The sequence below is a fragment of the Dipteris shenzhenensis genome, chromosome 9, assembly GCF_047967505.1.
Source record: "Dipteris shenzhenensis isolate YYH24624 ecotype China chromosome 9, Dip_SZ_1.0, whole genome shotgun sequence".
Classification (NCBI taxonomy): Eukaryota; Viridiplantae; Streptophyta; class Polypodiopsida; order Gleicheniales; family Dipteridaceae; genus Dipteris; species Dipteris shenzhenensis.
The window spans coordinates 262629-284256 of record NC_141604.1 but is presented as its reverse complement, the minus strand read 5'-3'; the positions used below and the strand labels follow the sequence as shown (position 1 = coordinate 284256).

The 21628-nt window shown below is 42.4% G+C and overlaps 2 pseudogenes; both read left to right on the top strand.

Moving 5' to 3' along the window:
* The window catches only part of LOC147898035 (uncharacterized), a 66957-nt pseudogene extending 58804 nt beyond the window's left edge, over positions 1–8153 (top strand).
* LOC147898036 (uncharacterized) lies at positions 5191–6374 on the top strand (annotated as a pseudogene).
* Positions 8154–21628: the final 13475 nt, after the last annotated feature.

The window sequence follows — 21628 nt, the reverse complement described above, 5'->3', positions numbered from 1 at the left end:
TTATGCTGCTTGTCATTTATGTTGATGATTTGATCATCACAGGTGATAGTGATGAAGATATCCTTCATGTGAAAATGCTATTGAAGCAAAAGTTTGAGATGAAGGATTTGGGAGAGCTGCGTTATTTCTTGGGCATTGAGGTGATTAGATCAACAAGTGGGATACGGCTCTTGCAGAGGCAATATGGATTGGACATGCTATCCAAATATGGGATGATAGACTGTAAGCCTATTTCAGTTCCTTTGGAGCAGAATGTGAAGCTGAGTGCAGATGCAGGTGAGCTTCTGGAAGACCCTACTATGTACAGATGCATAGTAGGAAGTTTGATTTACATGACTATTACCAGGCCAGATTTGAGCTATGCTGTTGGATTGGTAAGTCAGTTTATGCAGGCTCCAAGGAAACCGCATTTGGATGCGGCTAGATGCATACTCAGGTATGTGAAGTCCACATTGCAGTATGGACTATTTTATGAGACTAGGGTTCACATACAGTTGCATGGATACACTGATGCTGATTGGGCTGGTAGTATTTCTGATAGACGATCTACCAGTGGATATGTGTTCTCTTTTGGGAGTGCTGCAGTCACTTGGAGCAGCAAGAAACAGCCTACAATTGCCTTGTCGAGCAGAGAGGCTGAGTACAGGGGTGCAGCAATGGCTGCATGTGAGGTAGCTTGGTTGTGTAAGCTACTTTATGATATGCTTCAGTCTACAGATGGGCCAGTTGTCATTTATTGTGACAACATGAGCAGTATACACTTGGCAAATAACCCAGTCTATCATGCTAGAACAAAGCACATTGAGGTGCATTATCACTATGTGCAGGAGAAGGTTTTACTAGGTCTTATTGATCTAGTTTATGTCAACATAGAGGATCAGGTAGCTAACATATTCACGAAAGCATTGGGCATAGAGAAGCTGCGCAAGTTTAGAGACCTGCTTGGTGTGCAGGAATTGGGATTGAGCTCGAGGGGGAGTGTTGAGATATCGAGCTCCACTCGTGATATGCCAGGATGACCGTTGTGCATTAATGTCACCGACTTATTAGCTGTAGATGTGGTTGGTACACCGCCCATGAATAATAGCTGGATGACAGCTATCCTTATGTACTCTAGTTCGTGGCTCAGTTAGTATGCCACCTTAGTTAGCTGAGTTTGGTTTGAGACTCACATATAGGGTTCTTCTATTTCTTTATACTAGAGTTCTTTTGGCTTTCACAACTAAGAAGAGGAAAACTGTTTTTAGCCTCCACCTTTGTGTGTATTCCCCCATTGTGTATGTGAGAAAGCCGCAAGTGAGACTCCTTCCTTCTCTCCCACTATCTTCACATACATGACTATCACCAGACCAGATTTGAGCTATGCTATGGGGTTGGTGAGTCAGTTTGTGCAGGCATCGAGGATGCCACAATTGGATGCGACTAGGCGCAAATTGAGATATTATGTGAAGTCCACTTTACAGTATGTACTTTTTTTATGTACTTTTTTATGAGGCTGGGTGTTTGATATAGGTAGATGGGTACATGGATGCTGACTGGGCTAGTAGTATCTCTAATAGGAGATCTGTAAGCGGATTTATATTTCCCTTGGGAGTGCTACCAGTAGTTGGAGCAACAAGAAGCAGCCGACAGTTGCCTTATCGAGCACAGAGGCCACATACAGGAGTGCAACTATGGCTGCATGTGAGGTAGCTTGGTTACAAAAGCTACTTGCTTATTTGGGCCAATCAATACATGGTACAGTTGTCATCTATTGTGACAACATTAGCAGCATTATGCTTGCTAATAACCCAATTTATCATGCTAGAAGAAAGCATATTGAGGTGCATTATCACTTTGTGAGAGAGAAGGTTCTAGCTGGAGAGGTTGACTATATATGTCAGCATCGAGGAGCAGGTGGTTAACATCTTCACAAAGGCCTTGGGTACAAAGAAGCTTCACAGATTTAGGAGCTTGCTTGGTGTACTCAAGATGGATTTGAGCTTGAGGGGGAGTGTTGAGATATCAAGCTCCACCCCTGATGTATATCCTCTGTGACTATCATTTATGTCACCGTCTTTTGTTAGGTATACTTGTGGTGTAGTTAGATAGCCACGTATGTTTGGATTGGGTTCACATATGGACTGTGTATTCTAGGGTTACAAGTATAGTGTATACCCATCTTTCGTTGTGTTGTTGTTGTGTGCTAAGTGAAGATAGGATTCAACCTCCAATCCTATGTCCTCTCTCTTTTGTGAGTTGTGAAGAAAGTTGCAGTAGAGTCTCCCCCCTCTCTCCCTACTTCTTTACACAATCAGCATGGCTAGTCATGTTGTTAGAGGCTCCTGAATGAATGTACTAGACATCATTTGAACAAGTAGCTTCTCCTCTCATAACTAAATTGAACATATGCTGCTTAACAAACAATTGCTCATTTCTATTATTACTTGATGACACATAGTGACCTTGTTGTGACTTCCCATTTTTCAGATCATACTACCTTTTATGACATCCCTTCTTCATATGGCCTGGCTTTCCACAATGCTAGCATTCAATACTGCTACTTGCATTATTGTTTCTTTGCACTCTACCATGGCCTCTCTGGCTCCCCTTGCCTCTAGCACAACAAGGGAAAGTGCCTATAAGCATGCAAATAGCCACGATTTTTTATCTATAACAAAAAATGATGAGCACGTTTAAAATCTCATCTATTAGCATGTCAAAAGACTTGCATCTATTCGCACATCACGATTGTATTATAGATGCGTTAATAGATGCACTGATAGACGGGATTTTAAATGCGGTTAAAGAAAAATAAAAATAAAATCACATCATGCTGTGTTTTTGTAGTAATCCATTCATACTGTATGGAATGGACTATCGCAAACACACAGCATGTTGTGCCTTTTTTTTATTAAAAAATTTCACAAGAGAGCCACCATATGATCATCACAAATTAAATCGGTAAAACATTGAAACATTGAACATGCAAATAGATGGCAAACACAAATTAGAACGTTGCAACAGTCCAAGTTCAAAACATCGAGACATTGAAACATTAAACATTTAAAATATGTGATAGATAAAACATTGTACAAGAAGTTGCATGCCGAAAGAAGAATTGGTTGCAGTGCTTATTATGTGGCTACTTCGAGAAACAATTATAGTACTACTCATCGTTCTCAGAGGAGCCACCATGCTCATCATCATTGCCTCCAGCACCCTCACTAGATGAATCACTGCAGGCTTCTCGTTACCTTGTGCCTGCTAAAAAACAATGAATGTATAAATGCATTTGAAATGAATCCATATTTACATTAACGAGTTTTAATTGTAGTGATATAGATACCTGCTATATGGGCATTGATCTCATAGCTGAGGAATTGCTCCTTAGTGATCATCCCTTGATCCAAAAAATGCTGCCATGTATCTCGTCGATTATGGCAATGGTGATACTGAGTCTCTGTAGTAGTGGGTTACCTATGCATGATATCAAGTTGCAAGATGACAAAACTCACATACAGGTTTAGAAGAAAGAAAGTATATCATATTAAAAGCAAATAATCACTTGGTACGTTAAGATCGAAACTTACAAATTCGGCCTGCCATGATGCAAGACCGCTTGATCTGAAGTGAGAGGAGCCATACTGCTCCATCTAGATCCGTCGTGCCTCTATGTGTTGCTTGCTTTTGTCTTCCTTTGTAACCTTCATTGCCTGTGTCCACTCCTTTTTATGAGCGGTGCGAGGCATGCCTTTTCCCCTATCTCTCCTCTCTAACCGCGCTACCTCCTCTCTTGCATGTCGCCTCAACAAGGATATGGGATATGCATCACGCATAAGGGATATGGGATATGCATAGGGGGAGGGGATATGCAAAGATTTAAAAAAGATTTTCAAAAAAGATTTACAAAGTCCATCTAAAAAAAGATTTACATAGATCAATTATATGGAGAGAAAGTCATCTCAAAAAATATTTCCAATGTTTGAGCTTTCAAAATTGCGTGAGGTGTAACTATTTTACATGCTGGTATATATGTTTTAGGCTACCACTAATAGTAATGCCAGTATAATATTATAGTTGTAGGGTACAAAAGTTTATATATACAAAGACGGATGCAGCTAAGGATGCAGCCTTGCTTTCTTTGCACGCTCCCCATGCATGCCATGGTGACACGCATACACAGATGAGCTCTCCTCAGTGTAGGAGTGACAAAATGTCGCGAGCCACAAGGCCAGACAAGAAAGGACTGCCAGTATGAGCAAGGCCCCCAAAACTACCGCAAAAATAATGAGATTATGCTCCATTTTTTGTAGAACCCACCACATTCTATAAGCATGATGCACCACTTTAATATCCTTGATGCACAATGCACAATGTACTATGTAAGTTATCCTAAACCTATCTATATGCCCGTCTAAAACCCCATTTAAAAACCCATCTAAAAACCCATCTAAAAGCCCATCTAAAAGCCTATCTAAAAACCCATCTAAAAATTGATTTAAATGCCCATCTAAAAACGCATCTATAGCTCCAGCAAAAACCCCATCTATAACCACTACTAAATAGCCGTGTTTTTAGACGTGCATATAGACGCATTTTTGCACACGTGCTCGATCAAAAGGTTGGACGCTGACAGTTCTCATGTTAATTTTTCAACAAAACTTGATAGCTGTGGTACAAAATATAAGGCTAGAATAAAACCCAGACATTGGCACAACTCACAAAGAAGCAAAGCTACCCTACCACCAAAGACAAAAGCAAAGGACAAAAGGACTTGCAGACAATTTTCAACAAATGACAAAGAGGAGAAAGACAAATCTTACTTGGAAGGTGAGTTCCTTGCTTGGGAAGAGAGGGTGGTTGTGTGGATGCATTGCTTGCTTGATGTAGGTGGCCTCCAACACACAAACAAGGCGTAGTCACTTGAAAGAGGCAAGGAAAAAAGTGGCGAAGAGACGACTTGCATAGGGTTTTTTAAACGATGGTGCATCTAAAAACATGTATATAAATGTGTCACACTAAACAATAAATGCGCTTATAGACGCATTAACTGCATAATAGATGCACTTATAAATGTGTAAACTGTAAAATAGACGCGATGTTAGGTGTGCACATAAATGCATGTCAGATTGAGAATGTAAAAGCCTTCTTTGTGATTTGTTAAAAATATGATCTATGGATGGTTAAATTGTGGATTTCTTGTCTAGGATGTTTTCAATCTCTTCTTCAATAGGCAACACAAGTGATGACTCATCCAATGAAGATGAATCACTCTGTATACACAATTTGCAAGCGTGGTTGGATCAAAGGAAAAAATGTGGTTGTAATCGATGTTGGAAGTGCATGACTCGCTCAAGGAGAATTACCATGAACCACATTCCAAAGTACGGCAAGTTGGATCTAGCTATAGATCTGGTAAGAGTTGAAAAGGAATTGATGCTCTTTTTTTTAATGTGGGTATGCATGCATGTAATTTTGCTTAAGGTATTTATGCTTCATTTTTTCCACATAGGATCAAACTCCACATGTGCAAATGTTACCATATAGACGTCAAGCCAAAGCTAAGTGTAGGAGAGATGATGCGGGATCTTCAAGGCCACGGGTTTAGGAGGATTTTAGTGATGGTGGTGAAAGCCCTCCCCAAGCCCTCCACCATTACCTCATGAGGCCATGGAGGAGGAGGTGTTTGATGATATGGTTCGTGATCTTTTTCCATGTGGTCACAAAGGCAGTGATGATACTTTGGAGAAGGCTCATATTTTTTTTGCTGTGGGCACATCGGTATTTGAGGGATGCACTTTCTCTGTTTTGCATGCCTTCCTTGAATTACTAAACTTGTAGACAATCTATGGATGGAGCAACACAAGTTTAAATGCCTTATTGAAGTATGCTTTCATATCTTTTAAATCGTGTGAGTTTCGGTCCTGTGAAAACAAGATTGTGCATCCTTTCTCTGATATATAGTCTACACATGCAAGCTGTTGTCATCCATGCTTCCAAAAGAGAACTGATTACCAATATTGAGAGATATGGCGAGGTATTATGTGACTTCTCTTGAAGGTTTGAATTATAAACGCATCCATGCATGTGTAAATGATTGCATCTTGTTTCGTGGAGCACATATAGATGCTCAAGAGTGTCTTATTTGTGGTGAGTCAAGATATAGAGCAGATCTCAAAACTCTAGATGTGGCTCGTAAGGTTCTACGACATTTTCCCATAGTCCCTTGCATTCAACATATGTTCAAGTGCAAATCCACTGCAGAGCTCATGTCATGGCATTCTTCCCATCGATCAATTGATGGTAAGTGGAGATTAGCTATAGACACTCCAGCTTGGAGACGTATTCATGACTGGCACAAGATGCTCCAAGTAAGTATACATGAATTTTGACGGTGGCTTTTTCCTTCCTAAATTATACTATGTCCTAGACTAATGAACTTATTGTCATTTTTTCAGTTCATACTACCTACTAGCAGTTCTCATGTTGCATGTAAGGGTGTAAAGGATTGCATTTACAAACTTGGTGAGCTTGTGAGGTATTTTCCACAACATTACATGTGAAGTGTATCCATGGTTTACAAGCTTTCCAGATATGCTAAGATGGTGCTTCTTTCCTTTTCAGGTATGTGAGCTCGAAAGAAATCGATCCAACCATGCTTGAGGATGCTCGTGTTATGTCCGTGGAAGTGGTTTGTTTGGTGGAGGAGACATTTCCACGCTCTATCCTCACAACACAGCTACATCTCATAGGGCATTTGGTGGATGAGATAGCATTATGTGGCATTGTACATGCATGGTGGATGTTCTTTCTTGAGCACTTCATGAAGACCTTAAAGGGCTTCGTGAGGCAAAATGTGAGACCCGAAGGTAGCATGGCTGAGGGTTGGTTGATACAAGAGTCACTTGTACATATTTCTGAGTTTCTTGTCTAGGTGGATAGATCTCTCCCACGAATGTGAAGAGATGAAGAAGATACTAGGATGACCTCTATTGTGCCTTAGGGGAAACGACAGAGCAAAGTGATGGATAGTGAAATGATTAATAACTTTAATCACTTTTGTTGGCTCAATAGTGATGTGATGAAGAAATGGGTGGAAAGATATGAGCATGCAAAGGCAAGCAAACAAAAAGAAAGGGAAAGCTTTCGTACACAATGTGGACCTCATGTGCCATACCCCCATCATCTAAGAACACTTCTAAAGAATATGGTTGTCAATTGGCTACATGAGAAAATGGAGAGAGTAGAGAGAGACGAGAACATGCGTATCACAAATCAGGAATGAGAGTATGGTCGAGGATGTCTATCGAAGGTATCTTATCTTGATTATTATTTTGCATAAGATAAAATCGTTCAACAAATTCAATTTCTCATCCAATTGCTTTTGTCTTGATGTATTGTATTGTATTCAATGCTATATGGTGTGAGGGGAAGCATTTTCAGAGCCAACGGATTGATGATAAGAGAAACACACAGGATTGTGGCATCATTGCTAGCTTTGAGGGATGCAACGGAGAAATGGATGATTATTGTGACATAATCCAAGATATTATTAAGCTTGACTTTTGAAGCTTCTTTCTGTATGTTTTGGATGTGAAGTGGTTCAAGGACGTGGTAGAAAGAGGCTCTAATGCAACTATAAGATGCCATGCAAGTGGATTTGTAATTATTGACTCCACAAAGTTTTGGCAAAGCACGAAGGAAACTTTAGTTTTACCGCAACAATGTGATCAGGTACTCAACACATATTTTAAAGCATTACTTATTTTTGACAATGTCAAATTATGGAAATATAAATCATTGATCATGTTTTTTTTAATTTTATAGGTTATCTTCAAACCGCAGTGGACAATAATATATGGTGGTTTGTCATCCCCATTATGCCATGTTCCAAAGCAATGTATAGAACATTTACTAATTTGGAGCGAGTGGAGGATGATCACGGCAATGGAGATGAGGATGATAATAATATGGGTGAAGAGGTGGATCTTGAGACAGGAGATACTAATGAGCATGAGGATGAGCCCGCTAATGATTATGTTGATTTTCATGAGCACAATGATGGTTCAAGTGGGATGGATGTATTTGTCAATCGTGACATTCAAGATGTAGATATTGAAGTGGATAGTTTGGCAAGGGTGGATCTCATTGAGGATGAGATCAAAACATAGGCTTCAATGTATCACTTATATTTAGATGGCACTAACCAAATATATTGTACATTGTCTCATTCTATTCAAAAGCAAACCATTGTTCCATTGTATGTTGTTAATTGTTGTGCATCCATGTCAGTTTCAATGTCTTTCTCTTATATGTGTGCAATATAAAGAATTTATTATAGAATTTGCCATGTTTAAAAGACAATGACTGTAGTATCATAAAAAAAATGCTCTCTGTATCGTGTCTTAAAATGCGTCTATCAACGCATCTAAACTGCAAAATTTAGATGGGCATATAGACGCGTAATTAAGATGGGCAAATAGATGCGTAAAATAGATGCATTAATAGACGCACCCATAGTTTAGCCAACATAGCCATGATTATAGACGGGCCCGTCATTTTGTGTGTCAAAATACCGCGGCTACCAACCCTTTGTGTTGTTGTGTAGAGCTACCACTTCCAACTCCATAATTTTGCTTATCTTGCTGGTTCTGATTTCCAAACCGCACCTTTTCCTCTTCCTTTGGCTCTACCTATATCTGAATAAAATAGAAAGCAGACTCATTTGAGTTGCATCTTTCGTGTATGCATATTTGTGCTATACATTTGGAAAATGTGTCCCATGCATTTTTTGGCATTTGTGCATCCTGAATGTGCACAATCATAGCATCAGAGATGCTCATAGAAAGCCAATATATAACCTTTCTGGTTGTCTCATGCCAAGTATTAAGAGCCTACACTTGTGCTACAGTTGGAATATCAAGAAGAAAAGGTTGTTCATCTCCTGTGAAGAAATCCCAATAGCCTTTACACATCAAGAAATTGGAAATTCTTAACTTCCATGCCTGGTAATTGTTTTTGTCTAGCTTCTCACTCACAATCTAGATGAGACTATCAAAGGCCATCTCAATTAACTACAACCAACAAGCTATAATTTCAAAAACAGAGATTCTACCTCACAAGGGCAAATAACACAATTTCTACAAACTCAACCTTCCATCACACAAACAGTCAAAAACACAAGTCTGCACCCAATGCTTGAAACCAATAACCACATAGTCACACCAAGTGATGTTTACACATAGACATGCATTCACCATTGCTTTGTGCTTCTCAATATATCTCCCTCAAAGGCATAGACCTAAAACTATGGGTCGGTTTCTCACAACACAGCGATTTCTTACACAAACAAGAAAAAACGGCCACTCCTTCCGAGTGCCTCTTGCAAACTTGCGATGCAAAAATGGGGTCCAAAATGGCTCCAAGACCCTAATTTTTGCAGTGAGTTTCGACCAAGTAATGCTCCCCAAGCTTTATGTCAAAGTCCGCCCCAATCAAATGTAGCGCACCTTGCACTCACAGCAATGTACCTATAGAGAATGCTCCCAAAAGTCCAAATGGAAAAGAAGCAAAGCTCCTCTTACTAGGATGTTGTGGACTCTACCTTACTGCTTGCACTCCTCGAACCAAGATCTGATACCATGAAAAGAGAGTGGGAAAAAGGGAGGAGTCTTTCTTGTAGCTATCTTCACAACAACACACTATATTAGTGGATGGATGGACCACCAGTTACTTTGACGTCATTCTGATCATGCCGACATCTAGGATTACATGGGTGTTTCTGGATGCGTTTTTCTACATTTTCTTTGAGCACTATACTGACATGGTAGTTGCTTGGACATCTCTGGATTGGAGAGACATGGTGGGCCTAGGCCTGGTCCTTGTTAGACCTATCACTTGGCAGTCACATTTTCCTATGCACTCACTTTATTTTCACATGCATTTTTCTTTATTTTTGATATGTCATTCCAGTTTGGAGATGATGTTGTTAGGTCCCATCTCACTTGAATGAGACACTGAGCCACGGGATTGTAAAGTTTTGGGTGTTGTAGTCGGCTAGCTTGAGTGATGGTAAATGGGTGGGCTGAGACCTCGAGTATCCTAGATCATATGTAACTGAGAGTGGTAAGTTGAGTGGAGTGATTTTCTATCGGCATCGGCTACCCTCTGTGTGTTTGCATATGCACTTACCTTTTCCATTGCATTAGACACTACTGACTGTGACTGCATTGCATGTTCCTACGTGCTAGCATTCTCTCTACATCTTGCTAAATCATTTGGCTGGGCATTATATGATCATTTTGTTTAGGGGAATTTTCATATGGTGTATTAGGATGCATTGTGGTTTTTTGGGTTTTTATACCTTGCAACAGGTGATGGTATTCAGACACATGACTAGTTCTTCTGCAGCACATGGTGGTGCTATGTGGTTACTAGATCTACCTCGATCGATATGCAGTTCTACATGTAGTGATGCTGTGGTGATAGTTGATGACATGGACTTGCAGTTGTTCTATGGTTTATGCCTGGATTGATACATTGTGTTAGTGATGGGACATTGTGATCAGTTGCATGGCTATGCTGATGATAGTTGATTATGACTGATGTTTTGGGATCAATTAGGCCATGGGTATTATGCACTATTTTACACTTCTGATGTTATGCTAGGGTTGTTATGGTGATGGATGCTTATACTAGTGGTTGGACTGATGCTTGTGTTTGGTGACTATTGCTGTGGTATATGCCAGTAGGGCATAGATGTTATGCATGCCATATTGTTTCTTTGCAAGATGGGTTTACTTGGATACTGTGCTATGGCATTTACTTTTTGTGAGATTGGATGTGTATTGGATTCTATCTTTTATGCAGTGGCCACGGGTATTATGCACCATTTTTCACTTATGATGTTATGCTAGGGTTGTTATGGTGATGGGTGCTTATACCAGTGGCTAGACTGATGCTTGTGTTTGGTGACTATCATTGTGGTATATGCCAGCATGGCATAGATGTTATGCATGCCATATTGTTTCTTTGCAGGATGGGTTTACTTGGATACTGTGTGATGCCATTTACTTTCTGTGAGATTGGATGTGTATTGGATTCTATCTTTTATGCAATGGCTAGGAGGTTGTTTTCTGATGATATTTATAATGCTTCTAGATGGTTTCCGTGGTGATTACATGTATGTTGTTCATGCATGACTTGTGGCAGGTTGAAGCAGACTAGTCGTGCCATATATAAGTGCGCATATTATGGATGTTGCCGAGGCTATGATTGGGTATGATGCATTATTTGTCAAGGTTACATGATGATGAATGGTCACTTTTTCATGGTTGGATTCCAAGAGGATAATAGTTCTATGTCCCATATGGACTGATGACTAGTACTTTATGGTATGTCAGATGGTCTTTTTCAGTGGTGTTCATGATGTTATTGCATTGTGCCAGTATAGCATGGTACTTTGTGGGCCTTCTTCATGCTTGTTTTGCAGGATCACATGGGTTCTGATGATGACAATGAGGATGGATCAACGGATTCCAGCATGGTAGTATGTTGTGTATGATCAGGATTGATATGGTCATGATGCATTTCTTTGATACTTCGTGGTTTCGGTACTATTAGTCTTGGTTTGTACCTGGGGTTGTGTAGGATGTAGCTATGGCATCAGGTCTCATGCATGTGATGTGCTATCTAATGGAACTATGGTTTGGATCCTGGTGTTCATTCTTCTATGCTAGTGGTGGTCATCATTGGTATGCTATGGTTTATATGGCATATGTGGGTATGGATGGTTTACAGATGCTGATTCCTCTGGGTGACATGTACTTTTATTTCCTTAAGTGATTTGTGATGACAAGGTTGCTTATGGTATTTCTTGTTGATACCATGAGGATTCATGTACTCTAGGATTAGGCTCGGATATGCAGATGGTGTTGCTAGGATGGATTGATGACCGGTTGAGGATATGTATTAGCTTGGCATGACGGTTGGTTTTTCGTAGGTCTTATGGTTTTGTGAATAGATTCATGTAAGATGCTAGATTATGCCTTAACGGTTGTGGGATTTGGACCTCCAGGCCAAGTTTCTTTGTGATTGATGCCTTGGCCCAATAAGGCCCCAAATACTTGGGTATTGTTTGTTGATTATGCTGATGCTTTAAGCCAGGATGTTGTCGTTGGCACCTTGGTGTACCGATTTGATGGATGCAATGGTCTCATGGATGTCGTAGCATCTTTTTTTAATGGAGACTGTGGTCTTATGCCGTGGATGCGGTATTCTTGATGAGTGTGTGATATTGATGCCGGTGGTTCCATGTTGACACCGTATTGCCATGTCATGATGATTATGCTTGGCTATTATTATTTTTATTCGCATTGGTTCATGGATTTTTATGGCAGTGACGGTGCATTTTTATTGTTAACGATGATAGTTGATGCCCTATCATGGATTGGTGTCTGTATTATGGTGGTTTTTATGGTGATTATTGGGTATCACAGGTATCGGCAGAGTATCACCTCCTGTCAATGTGCCAAGTGGATTTTTTATGGCTATTTTTTGGATATTTTTTTAGTTTTGCGGCTGGACATTTGAGGCTACGGTTGCAAATTTATAGTGGTTGCGGAAATGGATAATTGGTGCCGAATTCGAGTGGTGTTGGGGTGAGACTATGGGTGGATAAGAGAATCTGCATGCCAGCTTCTTAGTGGACCAAACGGGTAGTGAATAGGTACCATATGTCCGCTAGTGATTGGACCCCTTTGGATTGGGGTGGTTTTGGAAAGTAGTTTAGAGCATTCTTGGGTGGTTTTTACATGGATTTGGGTGGTTTTTGGATGCTTCATGAAGAAAAAAACGTATTCTCCTTCTCAACCATGATGGGGAGCTTGTAGATTGTTAACCCTCATATCACCACGAGTATCAAGAGGTTGAGTTTCCAGCTCCATCAACATGTACAATAATATATCATACTCATTCTTTGTAACATAATTACGAAGCAACATTTGTAAATATTAGAAAATGGGAGACTCCACTTGGTATTGTATTCCTAGGCCAAGAGGAAGAGGTAGAAACTTTCAGAACTGAATTTGGACCTATTTTGGGCCATTTGAGTAGGATTAGGTCTAGTGAGAAGATTAGGGTTAGCAAAAATCCTAAAATTGATGTATAAAAGGCTGGTCAGTTGACCAAGTCTTCATTTTGTCATTTGCAAGCAAGGAATACACAAGTGAGTTCTCCCTCCATTTGATGTTGTTGTGCTTTCTCTCTTGTACCACCTTGTATGCCTCTTGCTTTGGTGTTGTTGCATTCTCTTTTCCTTTCCATCCCCCTTTCCCCCACCATGTGCATGAGTGACAGACTGGAGGCTTGAATGTGTGACACATTCGAGTTGGAGTGAAGTAGAATCAAGACCAGAAGCTAAAAGAATAGCTTTGGGCAAGTGAGTGCGCTCCTTCGGTTTACATCCACCCCACGACATCGTTGAGGATCATGGAGACCTTAACATCTTTTGGTGCCATTGCCGAGGATGGATGAAGAGCCTTCTTGATTCTTCTCTCTCTTTCCTTTGTTATTACCTTTATCATAGCTTGCAAAGGCTTGTGTGGAGCGGTTGAGTTGGTAGGAGGTTAGATTTGTTGTTTTTCTTAGTTCCATCCACATAGAGCTTGATCTCTTGAGGTTGAGGTAGGAGGAGAAGGTGTGAAAGAAAGGGTAGTAGCTTGTTTTTGCATTTTGTCAGGTTCTGTTTTTTCTACTGAAAATATGAAAAAGTCTCAAAACCCAAAAAATGTTGTTTTTTCTGTTTTTTCTTTGATAGTTAGTTAGAGTAGCTTCCCCCCTTGCTTGTGAGCACATCATAGTCAAAATTGGAGTAGAGAGACTCACCCATAGGCCGAAAACAATGTCCCACGGCTCGTAAACAAACACAATCACTTTTGGGAAGATAACTTTACGCGTAAAGTTGTCAGGATTACACGTAAAGTTGTCAAGTTTACACATAGAGTTGTTAAATTTATGCATAAAATTGATAAAATTATGTGTAAACTTGTTGTCAGGCACAGTTGTCAAGGTCATAATTCCCATTGAAAGCGCATAACTGCCCCAGCTGCCCTTATCAAAAAAACTAATGAGGGGCTGCCACCTCTTGACCTCACATTGAACGGGACTATCCTCAAGTCCGAGGCCTCAAATGCGCTGATCAACACATGCACCTAAGGTCAGGACGAACACTAGGCACAACCAAACCGCCCATTGAAAGTGCATCCAACATAGCTACGACTCGTCAAGCACCAAGACACTTATCCCCAGAGGCCAGAAGCCATCATACCAGTGCCCATATAGGCTTCAGTTCTCTCCCGTGGAATTGGCCACAATCTAGCGATAGCCGAAACTATGACCACAATCAACTTGGACATAGAGACCCAAGAGGTTGAAGGAGCACCTAGAGTACCCCTTTCACACACAGCTTCCTCAATGGGAATACTCAATCGAATGACCAATCTTTTTCAATCAAATCCCAGGAGAACTAGAGTTCCAACTACCTCGTCGACTCAGAGAATGACCTCCTCTAAAATCAGATCGGAACCTAGCGATCAAGCTGCTCCACCCGAACATCTAGCCTATCAAGAGGCTTTGAGACATCACCACGAGGATATGGAGCAAAGATGGATCCATGATCGCCTCCAAGAGGCCCAAGTCAGGGTTGAAAGCCAACTCCCTCATGCAGATAACCCTAGACTTGCATCCTCACAACCCATAGGGGTAATGGCCGATCCACCATCACAGCCACCCCCTGTGGAGTTGACTGAACCGCCACCATTAGAGTCATACATCGTGGACTATCGCGCGGAGTATATCCCAGTATACCCAAGCTCAGTCAACCCATTAGCACCCCCAGCCAATCCATGGTTGCCATATCAAGAAGCGGTTCGCCCGCTCACTGAGATAGCACCTGACATCCGCCGATGAAGAATGCAATCTGGTAACCTTAGTCACGAAGGGCCCCCATTGCCCAGGTTCCCCCCTAGGCCACCCTTCAGTGCACTTTGGGAATCCCAACCACTACCCCAAGGGCGCATGGATTACAATGAGAGTCCAAACTTAATGGATGCCTGATAATTGTTGGAGCCATCCTCCCATATATCGCAGTCATCTGCAATCCCTCAGGGCCCACCAACATCTCATGGCATGGCCCAAAGAGCAGTATACCCCCCGATGCTGCGTGCGGCACCTGTTCTTTCTCCCATGCCAAGCTTCATTCCAGACTCAGTGACCTCGTCTAGACCACCCATGAGGCCCACCTCCGTTCCATAGCAGTATGCGCCATCGAGCAATGTTGCCCCCGTGGCAACACTAGATCCCTCAATTGCATAAGGACCACTTAGTGGACCCAGAGCCCCTATGAGTCAAACCTCATTGGGTATGTGGATCCAAGGAGTTACCCTGCCATTGCTACAAGCCCGTGCCGATGCACCATAGTGTTAGACCACTGATCCGGCCCCCTTACCACGCAGCAACAGGACTTTATTCCCTGCTAGCTAGACCAAGCACCCCACATGCTTATCACGAAGGCTTAGCCCCAAATGCTTGGACTGCCATACCTGGAAGATAACCAATCCCACCTATGAACCCACCCTTCCCACCAGTAGGGACAGGACCTTCGGTTGCACCCACCTATTATGATGATTATGGTCCTCCCTCTGGCTATGAATTCGTTGGGAATCATGGAGGGCCACCAGCCTACCCTACTCATGTGACCTTTGACCCAACACACAGTGACCATCACATGGCTTACCCTCCAGAGCCCCCACCAATTCCACCTATTGAAGATCCAGGGATGAAGATCCAGGGAATGCTCTTGCTCGAGCACTAGAAACCTTAGGAAGATGTGCAAAAGCTCTAGGAGGGGGAGCTCGCCATGACCCAGTCCCCAAGGTCCGACCACACAACATCTCAAAGCTAGTGCCAAAGTTCGCAGGTGAATCTGACCCCATCCAGCATGTAGAACAATTTGAGCAAGTCTGTAGCACCTTTGGTGAGGTTGATGACCTCTCCAAGGGTGGTGCATTCGGACTCACATTGGAAGGAAAGGCCAGGTGGTGGTAACGAGCCTTAAGTCCAACTGAGACGGTCACCTTCACCAACCTACAAAAGGCGTTCATTATAGGGTTCGCCCCTAGTGGTCACAAGTGGAGCCCCATAATCCAACTATACTCTGTATCCCAGGGAAGTGGCGAAAGCATGCGAGATTACATAGCCAAGATCCGACATCTTAATTCTCGATGCGAAGAGCATGAGAGGTTGAATAATACATAACTGTTGCCAAGGTTTATCCTAGGTATCAAGAGTGTGAAGATCCATGACACCCTCATTACCAATAATCCAAAATCCTTTGAGTTGTGTTGCAAGCTTGCCATACACCTTAGCGATAACATGAAGGATGAAGGAGGGTCAAACTCCTCAGCGTCCGTAGCTTCCTCAGTGGTCTCAATACCTCTCAGTACATCCAAGGATTCTAAAGAGGATAAGCTTCGAGTTGCTGACATGACCACGGATGAGCTTGGTAGCTTGATCCAAAAATAGATTGCAGCACCCACAGTTGGCCCTAGTGCCCCTCCCAATGCGCATCTGTATCCGAGAAGAGACCTCGTTTGGTGTGGAGTGTGTCGACAGAATCATACCACATCCGAATGCCCCCACCTTCGAGCTTTTCAATCTCTTTATTGCAAGCATTGTAGGAGGTATGGAAGCCACGATACTTCCCAATGCTGGTACCCTCGCGGTCCCAACCCTCCACAGTACCCACCACAACAGCATCTGGCATTACCAGCCCCCTCTATCCACAACACGGCCTAGCAAGTAGGGTCACCCATCAATGTCCCTAAAGGAGGATTTAGGTCCAATGACCTACCTCTTCCCCCACCGATCCTATCGCCATAGCTACCAGCCCCAGGCACAGCCCCTATAAACCAGGTGATAATTGAGGAAATGTATGATGAGGAAGGGTACATTGATCCTTTGCATGATGATTATTCACAACTGGAAGATGACCTTATCGAGCCATGCTATAACATTCAACAAGGAAAAGGCTCTGTGCCCGTCTTTCAGAGCACAGCCTTTCAGTCCAAAATTAGGGACATAAATAGCCTGACGAAGCGTCCACCCTAACAATGCTTTAAATGTGGAGCCCCTCATAGGTAGTCAGAATGTCCCCTCAGAACTCAAACAGGACCCATGCGATGCTACCACTATCAAGAGAACCATAGAATCGCCTAATAAGCATCTGTCTGCTGTTCCACCCCTAACTCCAACACTTGCGCCCCATTGCAACAAGTGTGGTGTGGAACACCTTTATCAAAACTGCCCTAATAGACCCCAACTGCCCCCGTCGGTAATCATCAGCCTGAATCTGCTAGGCATCCAAGGGGGCAGAGTCTCAACAGTTCCTTTGAATGTGTTGACCCGCTTGCAAGACAAGGTCCTGTAGAAAAAGAAGAAAACATCCCCTCAGGCCGGACCTTCGCAACCTCAGACTAAGGCAAAAGCACCCAAAAAGTCCAAGGATAAGAAAGCCCTAGCTATAGGGAAGGGAAAGGAGAAAGTCATGATCCAGGATGGATTCGTTGAGGACACTGTTATAGTATCCTCCCAATCAATTAGTGAGAAATCCCCTCAGGATAGTCTCCAGACCATGCTAGATAACCCACTAATGCCGGTCCTTGTCGGTCCAACTACCAAACCATCCATGCCTAAAGGCTTAGGTGAGTATCCCAACCCTTTTGTTGAGAAACAATGTTTACTTGAAGCCCAAAAGATAGTTCGAGAGTGCCAAGCCAATATTCCTTTCCCTTCCCATACCCATATGCCTTTCCCTCCTCCTATCCATATGCCTTTCCCCTCCCCTACCCTCTTCCCCTATCCTCTTTCCCCTTCTTTATGCCTATCCCCTCCCCTATCCTCTTCCCCTATCCTCTTTCCCCTTTTATATGCCTATCCTCTATATTTATATACATCCCCTATCCTCTTCCCCTATCCTTTTCCCCTTCTATATGCCTGTCCCCTCCCCTATATATGCATATATGCATATGCATCCCCTTCCCTATATATGCATATGCATATGCATACACATATTTATGCACCTGCATATGGATAGGGGAGGGGATATATGTATATGCCTACATATGCATATGCATGCATATTTATATCCCCTATCCTCTTTTCCCTTCTATATGCCTATCCCCTCCCCTATATATGCATATATGCATATGCATATACATGCATATTTATATCCCCTATCCTCTTTCCCCTTCTATATGCCTACCCCCTCCCCTATCCTCTTCCCCTTCTATATGCTTATCCTCTATATTTATATACATCCCGTATCCTCTTTCCCCTTCTATATGCCTATCCCCTCCCCTATATATGCATGTATGCATATGCATCCCCTCCCCTATATATGCATATGCATATGCATATACATATTTATGCTCCTGCATATGGACAGGGGAGGGGATATATGCATATGCATATGCATATACATGCATATTTATATCCTCTTCCCCTTGCATATCCCCTCCCCTATATATGCATATGCACATATGCATATGCATATGGATAGGGGAGGGGATATATGCATATGCACGCATATATGCATATACATGCATATTTATATCCTCTTCCACTTGCATATCCCTCCCCTATCCATATGCATATGCCTATTCCCATATGCCTTTCCCCTCCCCTATATATGCATATTTATATCCTCTTCCCCTAGCATATCCCCTATATATGCATAGGGATAGGGGAGGGTATATATGCATATGCATATATATATATATATATATATATATATAACCCTATATATGCCTATATGTCTATATGCATATATATGCCTATATATATATATATAGTTGCCTATCACCTCCCCTATATATGCTCCTATTTTGTGTTTTTAAAGTGTTGTTCTTTTTAAACTGGAGTTGGGTAGTGGTAGTTTCCCTCCCCTATATATGCATATATGCATATGCACATGCCCTCTCCTTGCCTACCCTCCCTTATCCCCTATCCCCTATCCTATATATATGCATATCCCCTCCCCTATATATGTGTATGCATATATATTCCTATGCATATCCCCTTCTATATGCATATGCCTATCCCCAACCCTATCCCCTATCCTATGCATAAGCATATATATGTCGATGCCTTTCCCCTCCCCTATATATGCAAATTCCCCTCCATTTTCCATCCCCTATCCCCTTACCCATATGCATATGCATATCCTCTTGCCCATATGCATATGCCTTACCCCTACCCTTATGGAGCCCTTATGCCTATCCTATCCCCTATCCTATGCATATGCATATGCCTATGCCCTTCCCCATATGCATTATATGCCTATATATACATATGCATATGCCTATCCCCTTGCCTACCTTCCCTATATGCATATGCATATGCTATCCCCTATCCTATGCATATGCCTATCCCCTTGCCTACCTTCCCTATATGCCTATTTATATCCATTTTGCATCTCCTATCCCCTTCCCCATACGCACATACCTATCCTCTTCCCCATATGCTTATGCCTACCCCCTACCCTTATGCCTTTCCTATGCATATATATGCATGCCTATCCTCTTCCCCTATCCTCTTTCCTCTTTTCTATGCATAATCCTGTCATCTAACCATCATCTTGTTGTACAGGCGAGATGGAGGCCCACTTCTTCTTGTATTTGGTAGTTGGGGTCCTACTACTTGTAGCGGCACTTTTGTGTGCCGTAGGCAAGCTTGTCCAGTGTCTTTGTTAGCACATGCATACCCCCTAGGACCCAAAGCAAGATGGTGGTCACCTAACACCCCGCACCACTCGTACCTCGTCGCACGGAGATCCCTCTATTGTCTTGCTAGGAGAGTGTGCCCCATGTGCTACTCGAAGAGAGTGTCGTTGAGGAGAGACCTCTTTCTCTCTTCTCCTCCTTTTTGGCATTGTATCCCTATCCTCTTTCCCTTTTTTGGCATTGTATCTCTATCCTCTTTCCCTTTTTTGGCATTGTATCTCCCTTGCCACTCTATCATGTCCCACCCCCATTTTTTTGCCAGTGTATTAAACCCTGCCACTCTTTTCAAGCAATGTATATAAACCCTGCCACCCCTATCATGTAACTTGATAAACTCGGATAACAAACCTGAAATTGTGTATATGATAAACACGGAAGTAATCGGCATTTTATGTATTTGACATGCGTCTCATTTTTCAATCATCATTTTCAGCTTATTGCTAGCATCTTGTTAATGTGTATATGCATGTGTATATGTCTTTTACTTGTAGGTACCATGTCTCATAGGAGGTCGGATTCCTCTGACTCCCACTGGAGTCAAAGGTCTCGCGTTTCTTGCATGAGTGATGAGGAGTTAGTGAGTTGGATAGGGACTCAGGGGGGTCACTCATGATATGTAACCCTATCACGTGAGTTCAACAGAAGGATATTTTTTATTTCTAAAATTTACAGAAATAAATATACATAAGGGACTATTTAAAATAGTTTTGGGAAAATTTTACAGATTTGTAAAGAAAAGGGGTACATTTTATTAATGAAAAATTTATAGATAGGGGATTTTAGAAATAGGCCTTGAACGCACGTGGTATAGAGGGTTTATACATAGTGGCCCCCTCGAGGATAGGGACGATGACATCGGAGGACAAAGAGCGCTTGCACCATGCTAGTCAAATTGGTCTCGCTAGTAGACAGGCATCACCATCACCTAGACCCCCTCCTGCCATACAGGCGAGATCATCATCATCAACAATGCAGTCCTGAGCAAGACACTTGCTTTGTGGAGGTCATGGTGGCAATGTGGATGAGACTGCACAGAGCATTTTACCAGTCCCTCCATCCGCCCCTATCACACGCTCAACATCCGCCTCGCCTATCACTCCTAGGGCCCCTAGTGCAAGTTGTTGCGAGGTTGGAGGATCCTCTTCACAGAGGAGACGCAGATTATATAGGCCCCCCCTTTGCCTATGACATGTGTACAGTCCACACCTCCCATTTCACCCTTGCCTACTCCCCCGGTTGATGCCAGTCCACCCCCATCCACCCCCACAATGGGTACCGGTGACAGGGGAGTTGCTGGATTACTATGTGGATGAGTCTAGATAGATCATTGAGGATATGAGGGGTGCTGTAGTCATAGCACGAATGAGGCAGCTGATGTCCATTCACTTTCCAGATGGTATTATGGACACTTGGCCTCATCAGCCTCAACACAAGAAGGATGCAGTGATTGAGGCCCTTCGCTATGAGTTCAGACATGTTACAATTGTTTGACACAAAGTACATGCTGAAATGCATGTGCGATGTGTTGAAACATCGCTGCTCTGAGATTAGAGATGCAGTGCGGGCTCGAAAAAGCAAAGCCCGGCTAGGTTGATAAGAGCGATTGGGACCACACCAAGAGGGAGCTTTGCAACGACCCAACAAGGTGGGAGCAATAAAAGAAGGCAAAGCAAGTGGCCATGGACTCGCATGGCTCTTCCCACCTTGGAAGTGGCGGCAAGGCTACCATACGAGCTTGGTTTGTAAGTATTTTTTTCATCTTTTGCACTACCTAATTTGTATTCTTTTGTTCATCATTTAGATTTGTA